General features: G+C 46.6%; 1 protein-coding gene across 1 annotated transcript in view; it reads right to left on the bottom strand.

Moving 5' to 3' along the window:
- Positions 1 to 14,670, bottom strand: part of LOC311111700 (xylosyl- and glucuronyltransferase LARGE2s-like) — an 88,846-nt gene that overhangs the window by 36,005 nt on the left and 38,171 nt on the right. The window lies entirely within an intron of this gene.

Below are 14,670 nucleotides of genomic sequence, written 5' to 3'. Positions count from 1 at the left end.
GCCTGACTGAGATGTTGATGGGCCGTCTCCCAGACCTGCGCACTCTGACGGAACCACTCGTCTACAGCCGGTACCATCCCTGGTGCGGTATCCCACGGGAACAGGGGTGGTTGATACCCTAGAACACACTGGAAGGGCGTTAGACGTAGGGAGGTGTGAATGAGTGAGTTCTGAGCATACTCTACCCAAGGAAGGAATCGGCTCCACTCTTGCGGCTGCCACGAACATTGTTGCCGTAGATATTTCCCAATTTCCTGGTTGAGCCGTTCTGTCTGCCCATTGGCCTGGGGATGATATCCGGAGGTTATGCTCACCGAGATGCCCAAGCGTTCGCAGAATGCCTTCCATACCCGGGATACAAACTGGGGTCCCCGGTCGGAAACAATATCCCCTGGAACACCAAACTGCCGGAACACCTGGTTAAACATAGCCTCAGCCATCTGAGTGGCGTTAGGCAAACGGGTCATGGGTACTAACCGGCACATCTTGGAGAATCGATCGATGACCACGAGAATTACAGTATGGCCCTCTGATTCTGGTAGATCTGTAACGAAGTCCATTGCAATGTGCGACCAGGGTCGTTGAGGAGTTGGCAATGGCATCAGCTTACCCTCCGGTAGTGCACGAGGCACCTTGGACTGAGCACATACTGGGCAGGATAAGACATAGTCTCTGACGTCATCTGTGAGGGAATCCCACCAGTATTTTCGGCTGATGAGTCGTGTAGTTCGAGTGATTCCGGGATGACCAGATCCCAGCGACGTGTGGCACCATTCCATCAGTTGAGGTCGAAGCGGAGCTGGTACAAACACCTTTGACACCGGGGTTTCTGGAGGGGCTGGTTCCGCTTGTAGGCTCTCCTGAATAGTGTCATCGATAGCCCACCTCACAGGACCAGCACGGCAACTCATGGGGAGGATAGGTTCTGGTTCCACGGGTCTTTCCGCGCTCGAACCGTCAGGAAAGCGCATCCGCCTTGCCATTCTTGGACCCGGGGATATAAGAGACTGTGAATCGGAAACGGTTGAAGAATAGAGACCACCTTGCCTGTCGGGAGTTCAGTCGTTTAGCACTGTGAAGATACTCCAGGTTGCGGTGGTCCGTGAGCACTTGGAACGGATGATCTGCTCCCTCCAGCCAATGTCTCCACTCCTCCAGTGCTAACTTCACCGACAGTAATTCACGATTTCCCACGTCGTAGTTCTGCTCGGCCGAATTCAGTTTCTTAGAAAAGAAAGCACAGGGTCGTGATTTAGGCGGCTCACCTTGGCGCTGGGTTAGCACGGCTCCAACTCCAACCTCTGAGGCGTCCACCTCCACGATAAACGGCAAGGTAGGGTCCGGCTGACATAAAATGGGAGCGGTGGTAAAGCGTTGTTTCAACGTCTCAAAAGCACGCACTGCCCCCTCCGTCCAGTTCAGACCGCGACCCTTGTAGCTGGTCATCGCCGACAGGGGAGCTGCGGTTGTGCTGAAATTACGCACGAACCGTCTATAGTAATTGGCAAACCCTAAGAATCTCTGGAGCTCTTTCACCGTCTGGGGTTGAGGCCAGTCTCGTACCGCTTGCACCTTGGATTCATCCAGTTTAACCCCGTCGGGAGTGAGTATGGCCCCAAGGAAGGAAATCGTAGTGACATGGAATTCACTATTTTCTGCCTTCACGAACAGAGAATGTTGTCGGAGTCGGTCCAGAACCTGTCGTACATGGGACACATGTTCACTCAGAGAGTTAGAATAGATTAGGATGTCATCAATGTACACTATAACAAAGCGATCAATCAAGTCCCTGAAAATGTCATTCATGAACGCCTGGAATACTGAGGGCGCGTTGGTAAGTCCATAGGGCATGACACAATATTCATAGTGTCCTCGATGTGTGATGAAGGCGGTCTTCCATTCATCCCCTTCTCTAATGCGCACCAGATTGTACGCACTCCTGAGGTCCAGTTTACTGTAGATTGAGGCCTGCCCCACCTGCTCGAGGGCTGCTGGAATCAAAGGAAGAGGGTAACGATTTTTGATGGTAATATCGTTCAAACCTCGATAGTCTATACAAGGACGCAGTCCGCCATCCTTTTTCTTAACGAAGAAAAAACTGGATGCGGCGGGAGACGTAGATGGGCGAATGGCCCCTTGCTGTAGCGCCTCATCAATATACTTGCTCATAGATTTTCGTTCCGGCTGTGACAAAGGGTAGATTTAGATTTAGGAGGTGTAGCCCCGGATAGCAGATCAATCGCGCAGTCCCAGGCCCGATGAGGTGGTAACACGGTAGCCCTCTCCTTGGAGAACACCTGCGCGTAATCCTGGTATTCTGTTGGAACAACAGTAGACACCGCACCCTGCGCATCCTCCACAGTAGACGTTTTGCACGGTAAATTGAGGCACTCTGCCCTACATACCTCACTCCAAGCAGTGATATTGCCAGATTTCCAGGAGATGACCGGATCATGGGTGACGAGCCAGGGGTGGCCGAGAACTAGCGGCTCCTGTGGAGCGGAGATGACGAACAGAATGATGTTCTCATGGTGTATGGAGCCCACTTGTAACTTTATTACCTCTGTACGGTGCGTAATGAACCCAGTGCCCATGGGCTCACCGTCTAGCGCGTTGACTCGCAGGGGAGGTTGAATTGGAATAAGTTGAACTCCCAATTCCTCAGCGAGACCCGCATCCATAAAACTGGCAGCCGCCCCGGAATCAATAAGACCTTCCAACCTGCGCACTCTCTCTCCGACAGATAAGGTAACTGGCACATACATTTGTTTAGATGTAATGTTGAAAACTTGAGTCTCATTCACCGGTTTGGCAGTTCCGAGGCGATATTCTGGGGTACGGTTTGGGCGTACCGGACATTGACGAATGAAATGACCCGACTGACCACAATACAGGCATAGTCCGTCTTGCCGACGTTGTTGTCTCACCGAACTTTGTAGGGGTGACCGTCCCAGTTGCATGGGTTCCTCCTCAGATTCTCTCCTCCGCTCTGTCGATTGCTTAGGACCAGTGACCGAGGGCTCCCGGACTGCGGATACCTTGTGTTGCACTATCAAATTCAGTCTGCACTTCTTTGCACAGCCCTCTTCAGAAAACGGTGAGCAAAGCAGTCTCGCTCCATCCGCTACCGGCTGCTATAGTACGGAACTCTAATGCGTAGTCGGCTACTGTGCGACGGCCCTGCTGAAGTTCGCATAGTTGGTCTCCCACGCTATGCCCAGATACTGGGTGGTCGAACACCTCTCGGAACAGTCTCTTAAACTGAACTTCCACATTCAACTCGGGGACCTCAGCTGCCCACAGCGCAGTAGCCCAATCCAGTGCTCTTCCCGTTAGCAGAGAAATCATAAAATCCACCCTGCTACGGTCATCGGGAAACATAGTACGATTATAGGACGTATACAGGGACGTCTGGAGTAGAAACCCCTGACATTTGCCAGGATCCCCGTCGTACTTTGTCGGTAGAGAAATCGGAGGTGCATGACAAGGACTGACCGTGCTCGGGGTGGTGCCTTCAGCTGCACCAGCGTTGAGTAGCTGCAGGAGTTCATCCATCCGTTTCTCCTGTATCTCCCCATCGCCTCTGTAATTCCGCTGGATCCATGGTAGAGGCGAGGTATTCTGTAATGAATACTCGGACAGAGTGGTAAGATCCAATCGCAGAATTGCGATGCTTTATTAGAGTACAGACAAGGGAATAGCTTAATCGTGGTCTGGCGAGCTGTGGTCAAAACCGGGCCAGGCATAGACAGGCAGAGGTACCAAGGGAGCGGGCTTAGTCGTAGTCGAGGGCACGGGCACAGGTTCAGAGTACGGTAATCACTGGGATAGACAAGCAGAGGATTAAGCAATTCGGGGAGTCAAACAACGAAGCACAGGTCTGGTACACTGGTAATCAAAAACAAACTCTCTCTCTCTCTCTCTCTCTCTCTCTCTCTCTCTCTGAACAAAACGCTTAGCAAGTCACAAAGGAACAATACCTCGCACCGACTGAACTTCTGAGCACACCTTATATCCTACTCTAATTACTGACAGGTGTGCTCAGAACTCAGGTGAACCAGATCGAGTCTGATGACTCCCCCTCTCTGTAGATCGGGGAAGTGTCAGACTCTGTCTAGACCCAGCCAAACCCCGATCCCTTATAATCTGGATAGCGCCCAATCCTAGTGGCAATGTAACAATGCCCCCGCAAAAATCTAATTAGCAGAATTTAAAAAATCCCATCAAAATCCGTCAGTTTAAACTACAGATATCTGTTTTTGCATTGGATGCAGTTGTGGGTTCGCTTCCCACGGGGGGCCAGTATGAAAAAAATTAAAATAATAATAATGCATGCAGTCAGTAAGTCGCTCTGGATAAGAGCGTCTGCTAAATTACTAAAATGTAAAACAAATGTAAAGTGTGTGAGTAGTTCCCACAGCCACAAAGTCAAAAGTGGCTAGCTTTTTGGTCTTAATTTAAGGTTATGGTTAGGCATAAGGTTAGCAGTTTGGTTAAGGTTAGATTTAGGTTTAAATCTGATGTTTTGAAATTGGTGGGGTTTATGACTTTGTGGCTGTGGTAACTCCATTCCATACCCCCTGAACTCATTGGCTCTCACACAGAAGCACACTAGCTCGGGTTGTGTCCATTTATCCATTTAGAATCCGGCCCTTACTCCAGTGACGTAAAGGGTGGGAGGAACGCCTTCGTGAGTGAGATACACAGGGGCACTAATCTGCTTTACTTAGCTAGGAGACTCTTTACTATGGCTCTGATTGCACACTCTCTGTGTGTGTGTGTTTGTTCAACTATCCTTGTGGGTCCCAGAAGTCCTCACAAGGATATTAAAACAAGGACAATTCGGACAAGTGGGGACATTTTGCCGGTCCCCACAAAGAAAAATGCTATTTTAGGCTTAGGGGTTAGGTTTAGGGTTAGAGTTACAATTAGGGTTAGGGTTAGAATTAAGTTTAGAGTTAGGGGTTACGGTTAGGTTTAGGGTTAGGAGTTAGGGTTAGGTATAGTTTTAGGGTTAGGGGTTTGAGGTTAAGGTTAGGCATAGGGTTAAGGTTATGGTTAGGTTAAAGGTTAGATTTAGGGTTAGGGAAAATAGGATTTTGGATGGGAATGAATTCTTTGGTCCCCACAAGAATAGAAGAAGAAAAATTCAAAAATGTGTGTGTTTGCACGCACAATAGCCTAACCTAGTAACCCCTGACTTACACCAGAAGGAAATCTTAGCTGAGCGCAGAAGTCTTGCAAAAATTGACTTTTGCACTACTTTACTACTAAAATATCACGCACGCACTCACGCACACAGTAATAAAGTAACGCCCAAGTGCCTGGCACCAAAGTCAAGCTGATGTCTTCATATCTGTAGAGCAATGCGTAATTCATACAACTATGTGCTATGGTGGTATACAGAGAGAGAGAGAGAGAGAGAGAGAGAGAGAGAGAGAGAGAGAGAGAGAGAGAGAGAGAGAGAGAGAGAGAGAGAGAGAGAGAGAGAGAGAGAGAGAGAGAGAGAGAGAGAGAGAGAGAGAGAGAGAGAGAGAGAGAGAGAGAGAGAGAGAGAGAGAGAGAGAGAGAGAGAGAGAGAGAGAGAGAGAGAGCGAGAGAGAGAGCGAGAGAGAGCGAGAGAGCGAGAGAGCGAGAGAGAGAGAGAGAGAGAGAGAGAGAGAGAGAGAGAGAGAGAGAGAAATAAAGAATGGTAGACAAAAGCACCAAAGGACATGTCTGAAAACCCGAACTTGTGTTCTAAATAGTACACATTTTGGGTATGCGAAAAAATAGTTTTATAGTATGTGAAATTTCTATATATGCCAGGATGTCATACTCATTTCGGATTTTCATCTAGTAGAATTTGCTGCACGCTATTGAGGAAGAGAATCGTCTTTCGCGACTCACGTGTGTTTAACAACAGCTGATAATCAGCTGAGGGAATGCGCTGTACCAAAAGGAACGAATGTCGGGAATCAACACAATTGCGTATTAGATGACACATTCTCAGTAGGATGAGCCTAGTATAAGGTAGAAACAAAAAATAGAGCAAGAAAGAACGAAAGAGTCTTAACCCTCATACTACCGTCTGGGGTCATTTTAACAGAGGCACATTTTTTATCATAGCCCGAAGGTGGTTTGTTCAATTATAAAAAAAAATGTCATGACTTTGTCAATCAATTTGTTCTTAATAAATCAAAATCATTGTTTAGTGTTTCTTTAGGGCAGCAGGTAGCCTAGCGGTTAGAGACGCGAGCCAGAGGGTTGCCAGTTCGAATCCCGGGTCCGACAGGAAAAATCTGGTGGGAAGTGAGATGGCAACCGGAGGTTTGCTGATATCAAAACCTAGATGCCGTTGTGCCCTTGAGCAAGGTACTTAACAGCTCTCCGGGGCGCCCAGTGTGACAACCCCCCACAACTCTCCAAAACCTGTATGTGAATGTGTCTTTCGGAGGGGTTGGATTAAAAGTGGATGTCAAATTTCGGATGGACCTTGTGTGCAATTGATCAACATTTTCTTTAAAGTAATTTGATAAACAATACCTTTATTTGAATCTATATAGGTTTCTCTGGAGACATAATAACAAGTTATCCATACCAGCAGAGGGTGGAGGGGGGACCTGTATCAGTGATTATGACCAGATAGACAGATCATCTGCATAGATATAGCTCCACATGTACTCGCCTAAGATTGTACTTTTCTATACCATGTATCGTATGACTGTGTACAAAACCAAAATTACCTTATTTTTGTGCATATACAAATCTGCCAATGGTATACAAAGTCTTCCAATGGTATAATACTAGATAGAACTGCAATACAGAACTCAGATACGCTCTGAATTTACACAGAGGGCTGTATTCTCCGAAAAGTAGTTATTCTAGGGCAGATCTAAAAAGGTATTTACTTAAATCCAGGTTTTTATAGAGACATAATATTAAGTTATACATACCGTCAGAGGGTGGAGGGAGACCTGTTGGAGTGATCTTGACCTGATATACAGATCACCTGCACAGATGGAGCACCATATTTACTCACCTGTGGTTGTAACTGGTTATTATAACTAGGTATGATTGTGTACAAAATCTAAATTACCATAGACACTGTATATGCTTAGTTGCAGTCAAAACAGCTCATAAAGGTCTGTCAATGGTATAAATACTTGATAGAACTGTAATACTGAAACCAGCTACTGTCTGAATGTACACATAGTGCTGTATTGGCAGTCAGGTCACCCGTGATATAAGTCAGTATTCGATGTCCATCCATGTCTGAGGACGTGGGGAGATGACGTTGAAACCGGTCACTAGGGGCAACAGTGAGCGCTGTTACTTTTAAGTAGGTTTCAGTTTCGCTAGGGCATTGGGGATGGCGGATGGACGTAAGCATCTGCCTCTGGTGCCAAAGGTTGCATGTTTGAATCCAGCAATATAACTTGTTTTTTATTTTGCCTATCCCAAAACGTAACCCTTACCTTAATTATTTTGGAGTTAATGCCTAAACTTAACCCTAACCTTAAAAATGTGGAGTTAATGCCTAAACTTAACCTTAAATACTTTGAAATGTTTGGAACAACTTCGAAATTTGACGTTTGAGAAACATGGATGAACGTCTAATTCTGACGTGATACTGTGAGAGCTTGTTCTTTTTGGTGTTTATTCTACGAAAAATAGTTATTCTATGGAAAACGTTATTAATACCAGAATTCCTTTAATAGCCTTCAATATTCTATATGTGCAACTTGTTATGGTATTTTGGTTGCTATAACATTTGGTTTGAAGTGACTGAGGGTTTGGGCATGCTTTTTGAAGCATCCTGCAACAGGCCTTACTACTCCCATTGTTTCACTAGCAGCAATTATAATGTTGGCTATTGGGTAAGTAAATAAAGAAAACTAAACCATATTTTTTGTCATTGTTTCTCAGGATCAATGGCTGAATCACTTTTTGTCAATAAGATAAAGGATATTACACATTTTAGTGTACTGCCCCTTTAAATGCCTGTAATTTTTACCACACATATGAAAATAATGATATTTACTTAAAAATTCTAAAAACGAAATGATACTACAACAAAATTATGGTAAATCTGCTTTTTAAATCGGCACTTTATATAAGGGAAAACAATTATATTTTCATTTGACAGAATATGCTAATCTGTTTTGATAAATGTTTATTTCAGCTAACATTATTTACATTATTTTGCTATGATTGTTGCGAAGGCCGGCTAGTTGGTAGAAAATGTATGTAAAATATGTTGGTAGTATGAGGGTTAAGGGATAAAAAATTGCCTACTCTATCTCTGCGGCTCGGCGCCATCAAAAACAACAACGTCATTAACTTAACTTAGTAGTTAATCATCCAAAGCTGGCCGGGGCTCAAAGAAAATAAATGAATCCCTAAAAACAGAGATCATGAACATAAAGAACATGTAATATCAGAGAAAATCTCCATGTATGAGAAGAGAGAGGAAACTGTGAGGATTTAGCAGTAGAGGGAGATAGAGAGAGGGGAAGAGAAAGAGAGATGGAAGTGTGACAGTAGGCCTTATGGGAAAAGGGGGAGGAAAGAGGGACTGTTTATGGAGGGGGAAAGAGGAGAAGAGAGGAGTGGAGTGCAGTGGAGAGCGGGATGATAAAGGATGGGGTAGAATTTATTTCCCCAGTGGAGCAGAAGCACCATTTCTTACCTTCCAAAGCAGAAGATGAGAGGCATTTTTCTCTCTGAAAGAGTAGTGGATGAGAGGGGGAAGAGAGGAGGAGTGGATAAGATGGACAAGAGGGGAGTTAGGGGAATTTGAAGGGGAGCAGAGAAGAGGGAGGAGAATGGGTGGAGGTGGGTTTAGAGATGGAGAGAGGGGAAGAGAGGCAATGAGGACAGCAGAAGGTGAGGAGGAAAGGAAGGGGTGAGGATGCTCACTTCAGGGAGAGGAGAGACTTCCATTATGAGCCTGTATGAATCACATTTCCTCTCTTTTAATCTATTTCCTCATTTTTCCTCTTTCAATATGAAGAGTTTATTTCCAAAACGCTATGTCAACAAATTTTTCATATTTGTGTTTTTTCATCAGAAATGATTGCTTATGGGTATTTTCATGTGTGTGTAAAATATCACTATTCTCAGATTTTTTTAATCATAGATTTTAGATGTGTATTAAAATGTTTTGTTTTTTTACGTTATATATCCACTGTTAAGCTGGAATGGAATGTTCGTATCCTGTATGTTTGACTGTGACATGTGGTTGTCTCATCTAGCTATCTTAAGATGAATGCAACTGTAAGTCGCTCTGGATAAAAGCATCTGCTAAATGACTACAATGTCAAATGTAACACTGCTGGGTTTTTCACGCTCAACAGTTTCCCGTGTGTATCAAGAATGGTCCACACCACCCAAAAGACATCCAGCCAACTTGACACAACTGTGGGAAGCATTGAAGTCAAACATGGGCCAGCATCCCTCTGGAACGCTTTTAACTTCCTTGTAGAGTCCATGCCCTGACGAATTGAGGCTGTTCTGAGGGCAAAAGGAGGTGCAACTCAATATTAGGAAGGTGTTCCTAATGTTTTGTACACTCATTGTACCGATACACAACCCCCAAAATGGGAATATCATCATTATCCCTGCCAGTCAGTAACTCATCTGCTAAGGAGAAGGTACCACTGAGTTCTATATGGATTCTCCAAGTTGAAAGTAGAGAAATATCTCATAGCCTATATCAGCAGCCATGGTTCCTGAAGCACTGCATGGCACTGACCATAAGCACACAGCACAGCAGGCTCGGAGGTATTCTGAGATACTCTAACCTCCCCTGTGTAAAGTGTACAGTCAGCACACTACCTGACCCTCTAAGCCCTGTGGGAGAGCCAATCAGGCAGTGCTAAAGATAATAAGCTCCCTCCATTTTCACTGGCCAGGGGTCAGAGGTCAGAGGACAAGAGAGGTATTGTAGAAGGAACCCCTAACCCTGACCGGTCAGCTCTGTAATGATGTGTCTGGCTCCTGTGAAGGAGAGGACCAGTGGGATGCTGTGTGTGTGTGTGTGTGTGTGTGTGTGTGTGTGTGTGTGTGTGTGTGTGTGTGTGTGTGTGTGTGTGTGTGTGTGTGTGTGTGTGTGTGTGTGTGTGTGTGCTGCTGTGAGCATGCACGCATATGTGTGGTGTTGGTGGAGGTAAGGGCCTGTGGAAGCCTGTGAACCACATCAAATCCCCACCACCCACGTACCAGTGTGAATGGTTATACTAAGAGCTCAAGTTAATTACGATCCAATGCCCTGACAGAGACCTTACATGAGTCTCACAGGATATATAGCCCGTCACACAGCACGACCGGGAGAGAGTGTGTTTAACAATGGATGAACACACGCACCCACCCACACATGCATGCTCAATAGGGCTGTCCCCGACTAAAAAAATATATTGGTCAACCAAGAGTCCTCTGTTCTTTCGACCAATCAATTAGTTGACATTTTTAAACATGTTTATTTTTCAATATATCGACACATCCTATGTGTTTTAATCAAATAAGCTATATTCACTGAGCTTGTCTGATGCTTTAAGCACACTCTTTGATTAAATAATTTAGACACAGAAATGGCCCGGCACAATAAATTGTTTTGATTGTGCAGGGCCAGGCTCAGACTTGCTGCACTGTGTTAAAAAAAAAGACAGCGAGTGACTGTGTGACTAGCACCCGTTATCTCTCTCTCCTCCCTGCTGCAGCGACCACCACAGAACATCAACAGTGTTTATCGCGCTGTCCGTGGCGCTGAAGCTGCAACATAACTACAGCCATTTCTGACTGAAAAGTTCTATAACCGAAATCCCTCATTTATTTAGGAAAAACATTCCCTATTCCCTCAACCCTTGCTCTCTTTACGTGCCACATACAGTGGGGAGAACAAGTATTTGATACACTGCTGATTTTGCAGGTTTTCCTACTTACAAAGCATGTAGAGGTCTGTAATTTCTATCATAGGTACACTTCAACTGTGAGAGACTGAATCTAAAACAAAAATCCAGAAAATCACATTGTATGATTTTTAAGTAATTCATTTGCATTTTATTGCATGACATAAGTATTTGATACATCAGAAAAGCAGAACTTAATATTTGGTACAGAAACCTTTGTTTGCAATTACAGAGATCATACGTTTCCTGTAGGTCTTGACCAGGTTTGCACACATTGCAGCAGGGATTTTGGCCCACTCCTCTATACAGACCTTCTCCAGATCCTTCAGGTTTCTGGGCTGTCGCTGGGCAATAGGGACTTTCAGCACTCTCCAAAGATTTTCTATTGGGTTCCGATCTGGAGACTGGCTAGGCCACTCCAGGACCTTGAGATGCTTCTTACGGAGCCACTCCATAGTTGCCCTGGCTGTGTGTTTCGGGTCGTTGTCATGCTGGAAGACCCAGCCACGACCCATCTTCAATGCTCTTACTGAGGGAAGGAGGTTGTTGGCCAAGATCTCGCGATACATGGCCCCATCCATCCTCCCCTCAATACGGTGCAGTCGTCCTGTCCCTTTTGCAGAAAAGCATCCCCAAAGAATGATGTTTCCACCTACATGCTTCATGGTTGGGATGGTGTTCTTGGGGTTGTACTCATCCTTCTTCTTCCTCCAAATACGGCGAGTGGAGTTTAGACCAAAAAGCTCTATTTTTGTCTCATCAGACCACATGACCTTCTCCCATTCCTCCTCTGGATCATCCAGATGGTCATTGGCAAACTTCAGACGGGCCTGGACATGCGCTGGCTTGAGCAGGGGGACCTTGCGTGCACTGCAGGATTTTAATCCATGACGGCGTAGTGTGTTACTAATGGTTTTCTTTGAGACTGTGGTCCCAGCTCTCTTCAGGTCATTGACCAGGTCCTGCCGTGTAGTTCTGGGCTGATCCCTCACCTTCCTCATGATCATTGATGCCCCACGAGGTGAGATCTTGCATGGAGCCCCAGACCGAGGGTGATTGACCGTCATCTTGAACTTCTTCCATTTTCTAATAATTGCGCCAACAGTTGTTGCCTTCTCACCAAGCTGCTTGCCTATTGTCCTGTAGCCCATCCCAGCCTTGTGCAGGTCTACAATGTTATCCCTGATGTCCTTACACAGCTCTCTGGCCTTGGCCATTGTGGAGAGGTTGGAGTCTGTTTGATTGAGTGTGTGGACAGGTGTCTTTTATACAGGTAACGAGTTCAAACAGGTGCAGTTAATACAGGTAATGAGTGGAGAACAGGAGGGCTTCTTAAAGAAAAACTAACAGGTCTGTGAGAGCCGGAATTCTTACTGGTTGGTAGGTGATCAAATACTTATGTCATGCAATAAAATGCAAATTAATTACCTACAAATCATCCAATGTGATTTTCTGGATTTTTGTTTTAGATTCCGTCTCTCACAGTTGAAGTGTACCTATGATAAAAATTACAGACCTCTACATGCTTTGTAAGTAGGAAAACCTGCAAAATCGGCAGTGTATCAAATACTTGTTCTCCCCACTGTATATGCATCGCATGAACGTGACCAAAGACCTATTCGCACGGGACTAATATTACTAGAGACTGTTGATTATGTAATTATTGCTCCAGAATGTCCATTATTCCAGAACATGATTTGGACAGGATTTGTTTATTCCAAACTGCCCTCTGAAATTCTTGAAAAAAAAAGAACATTGACAGTTATGACGGAAGCCTGGAGGTTTTTATTCTAGGCATGAAAATACAGTATTTCAACATGTCCAGGTGATGGGGCAACACTGATAACTCAAGCATGGTTCCCAAGTTTCTAAACCATACCAAACCACTTTTGGTATGGTGTCACCATAATATTTGAATTGCGGAAGTGTGATCATAATCATTAGGATATGTTAGCGATCCGCAGTACGTCCTAAATGCCCCCCAGCCTTCATTGTTTTAAGGCTATGAATGAGAAAGTTAACTTATCATTTCCAAACGTTTAGGTCTGTCAGAAGAACCGATGTGGATGTGGTGGAGGAGTCAGGCGCAGGACACAGAGGCTTCGTCCAACAGACTTTACTAGTCCAAAGTGCAAAAGTACAATACACGACCTCGAACAAAAACAGAGGCGAGGGAATTACGCAAACATGCGAAAACACTCAACAAAACAAACAGAGCGCAAACACGCAGCTCCGAACGACAGGCAGACAACAACACACAATCTAACCAATACAAAACAGGGAAGTTATAGGACACGTAATCAGAACACAAACAGACACAGGTGTACAAGACAGACCAAAGCAATCACACCACGAAACATTCAACGGTGGCAGCTAGTCCTCCGGGGACGGCGAACGCCGAAGCCTGCCCGAACCAGGAGGAGGAGCAGTCTCGGCCGAAACCGTGACAGTACCCCCCCCCTTGACGCGCGGCTCCAGCCGTGCGCCGACCCCGGCCTCGGGGACGGCCAGGAGGATGCGGACCCGGGCGCGTGGGATGCCCACGGTGGAACTCAGTCAGGAGGGATGGATCAAGGACCCAGCACCGTTCCTCCGGACCGTACCCCTCCCACTCCACGAGATACTGGAGATCACTCATCCGGCGCCTCGAGTCCAAGATGGTCCGGACCCTGTACGCCGGGGCCCCCTCGATGACCAAAGGGGGCGGAGGGGTCTCTCCTATCTCATCTTCTTGGAGTGGGCCAGCTACCACCGGCCTGAGAAGAGACACATGGAACGAGGGGTTAATATTTTTGTACTCAATAGGCAGTTGTAACCTGTAACACACCTCGTTCAATCTTCTCAGGACTTTGAAGGGCCCCACAAACCGCCGACCCAGCTTCCGGCAGGGCAGGCGGATGGGCAGGTTTCGAGTCGAGAGCCAGACTCGATCTCCCGGTGCGTACACCGGTCCCTCACTGCGGTGGCGATCGGCGCTCGCCTTTTGTTGACGGATGGCCCGCTGCAGATGGACATGGGCAGCGTCCCACGTCTCCTCCGAGCGCCGAATCCACTCGTCCACCGCAGGGGCCTCGATCTGGCTCTCGTGCCACGGTGCCAGGACCGGCTGATACCCTAAAACACACTGGAAAGGTGTTAAATTGGTGGAGGAGTGGCGGAGAGAGTTCTGGGCCATCTCTGCCCAGGGGATATACCTAGACCACTCCTCCGGCCGGTCCCGGCAGTAGGACCTCAGAAACCTACCCACATCCTGGTTGACTCGTTCAACCTGCCCATTGCTCTCTGGGTGGTACCCCGAGGTAAGGCTCACCGAGACCCCCAAGCGTTCCATGAACGCCCCCCAGACTCTGGAGGTGAACTGGGGACCTCGGTCAGACACAATATCCTCGGGGACCCCATAGTGCCGGAACACGTGGGTAAATAGGGCCTCGGCGGTCTGTAGGGCAGTAGGGAGACCCGGCATTGGGAGGAGACGACAGGCCTTGGAAAAACGATCCACAACGACCAAAATGGTGGTATTCCCCTGGGAAGAGGGTAGGTCGGTCACAAAATCCACCGAGAGGTGGGACCATGGTCGTTGTGGAACGGGCAGGGGATGTAACTTACCCCTGGGCAAATGTCTAGGCGCCTTACACTGGGCGCACACCGAGCAGGAGGAGACATAAACCCTCACATCCTTAGCTAACGTTGGCCACCAGTATTTCACGCTAAGGCAGTGCACTGTCCGGCCAATAACTGGATGTCCAGAGGAGGGTGATGTATGAGCCCAATAAATAAGACG

The sequence above is a fragment of the Coregonus lavaretus genome (genome assembly GCF_964263955.1).
Source record: "Coregonus lavaretus genome assembly, chromosome: 37".
NCBI lineage: Eukaryota > Metazoa > Chordata > Actinopteri > Salmoniformes > Salmonidae > Coregonus > Coregonus lavaretus.
Note: the sequence above shows the minus strand (reverse complement) of the source record. Positions and strands in the feature narration are given on the sequence as shown.